Raw genomic sequence first — 2,451 nt, 5'->3', positions numbered from 1 at the left:
TCTGTTAAGATGAAATAAACCAAATGTATTTGCATAAATAGAAAAGTACATCTTTTCAATATTTTCTGGTAAAAACTAGGTGATCAAACCCTGTTATTACTATTTTTGTACTTTCTCGAGGCTTATCGTGTTTATATTTCGGATTTTACAGAATATTTTACTTCTGATCAGATTGCTGGCATGTTTTACCTAAACACGATTTCTATCTACACTATTTCTAGCGACTCCGGACATACGACCAGACCCAGCATGTGTGAATTGCTGCTGTGAATCTGGAAAACTTTCTTTAAACCTGAAAGACGGTACCGTTAAGGGGTCAGTTAAAGGTATGAAAGTCATTGATAAGAAGAATGAACAAGTAAACTCGAAATGCGAATGTAAAATGTATGCTAAAGTTCAAGTAAATTTTACTCGTCTTGAATGCGACTACTGCTTGACAAGTCCAGCATGTGGTCGAAAAATGTTGAAGATTGATTTGATATTAGACGAATACTCTTCCGCTAGACTAAGAAAGGAAAGTTCGAGAACCTTGAATATGGCAAGTAAAGTAATTCACAATAACTAATGTAACTTAGTTAATGATAGCTTGATACTAGTAAATAGTGTAAACACTAGTAATTTATAACTTCAAAGTAGGGAATAAATAAGAAGATGAAATACATTCATTTGTAGTGTAAGATGTTGAATAAACGTAGCTTCTCGGTAGTTATGTTATCTAACACTTTGTTATAGTTAAGGATGTTACAAGAATAGCTAATATAATTCCGTAAATTTTAGGTGATAATGTTTGTATAGAAATGCTTCTGACTAGAGATGATAAATTAATTTGTTCTATACTTCTGTCAGTAAATAGAACTATAAGGCAACATTATCTTTACTTTCATTAGCTCTGTTGTTAATTTAGGTTGAACTGATGATAATTGAACAAAGGTAAATTTATTAGTGAATAGCCCTAGCAGGATTACATAAACACTTCTCAGACCTTTTGTTTGATAAACTTTGAGATGGTCTCCAATAAACTATTGTGAGCTTTATCCCTGTTTTTTCTATGTTATAAACGATGGTATGGATTATTTAAAAAGTGGAAACCTTCAGAAATGTTGCCTTCATTTTGTACTCTATCGTTAAGCATGTAGAGATAAATTATAACTCGCGTTTTCATCCAATAGTCGTCTCTTTCTGTTAGAGAATCTATCATTGTGACGTAGAAGGATCGTTGTTTATTTTCCACGAAACTTGCTATTTAAAAGATTACATTTCTGTAAACACTATATTTAAATTAACGTTACTTATTTACTCATCATTCTGTGAGGTTTCTTATGCTTTAGAGCAGCTAAAGTTAACCTTACCTCCACTGGCCACAGCGAGCAGTATTAGAACGATGGTAACAGTGATCATGGTGGTTTCTCGATGAAAGTTGAATCTGTCCCTCGTCTTGTAGAACGTGTTGAAAACAAGCTCAATAATATTTCAAACTTTCTATCTGTCTCTGAGATGACACAACAGCTTGTTAATAAAGGGTTACAAGGAGCACGTGTCCAAACATTCCTACATACTTTCATAGAAACCAGCCATAAACAGAGAACAAAGGTGCGGATGGCGAGATTTTGTAATTAGGACTTTGACCAATAGGTGGTATAGTTTTACTGTAATATATCTAATGTATTGAGTACAAACATTACTTCTGTTACAACGATGTTAACGTTATAAGATCAAATGGATACATTTTGTTTGTTTATTTGTTCTTTTTTTTTTACTGGCATCAACATTACTGAATTACAGGTAACAATGAACGTTTCACAGATACAGTTAAAACCTAGAAGAAATATGTTAGCAAATGTACCCATAACATTTTATATACGATTATCTATTGTATTTGAAAATATTAAAAGCGACATTTACATATACCAAAAAGAACCAGGCATTAAATGTCGTAAAGTCCCCAATCTTCGTGTTCTCCACCAAAGCGACATCTACATCCAGTAGGAAGATCCAGACAGCAAATGTCGTAAGGTCCCTACTTTTTCTGAGCTTCAGCAAAGCTACATATAGACAGACCCAACAAGGATACCCAGTGGTGCAGCAATAAGTCTATGAGCTTAGATACGCTAAAAACCGAGTTTCGATACCCGTGATGAGCACAGTACAGATAGCCCATTGTGTAACTTTGTGCTTAACCACAACCAAATAAATGTATTTTCTATTCGCTCTAATGAATCAGTGATCTGGTCTGTAAAATGTTCAGGCGGCAAACTTTAACGACCAGAAACAAACCAATAATTGAATCCTTTAGTAACAAGATAATGTTGTTTATACTTTTCAAACATGTGGTTTTGAATCAGTGATCGTGTCTGTAAAATGTTCAGGCCGCAAACTTTAACGACCAGAAACAAACCAATAATTGAATCCTTTAGTAACAAGATAATGTTGTTTATACTTTTCAAACATGTG

The 2,451-nt window shown here is 33.6% G+C and overlaps 1 long non-coding RNA gene across 1 annotated transcript in view; it reads right to left on the bottom strand.

Annotated features, from left to right (window-relative positions):
• Positions 1-953: 953 nt before the first annotated feature.
• LOC111088110 overlaps positions 954-2,451 on the bottom strand; it is a 28,439-nt gene continuing 26,941 nt past the window's right edge. Inside the window, exon 3 of the long non-coding RNA XR_002612710.1 lies at positions 954-1,489. This is a non-coding gene — a long non-coding RNA (uncharacterized LOC111088110). The remainder of the gene's footprint in view (positions 1,490-2,451) is intronic.

This window comes from Limulus polyphemus, unplaced genomic scaffold (assembly GCF_000517525.1).
Source record: "Limulus polyphemus unplaced genomic scaffold, Limulus_polyphemus-2.1.2 Scaffold3140, whole genome shotgun sequence".
Classification (NCBI taxonomy): Eukaryota; Metazoa; Arthropoda; class Merostomata; order Xiphosura; family Limulidae; genus Limulus; species Limulus polyphemus.
Note: the sequence above shows the minus strand (reverse complement) of the source record. Positions and strands in the feature narration are given on the sequence as shown.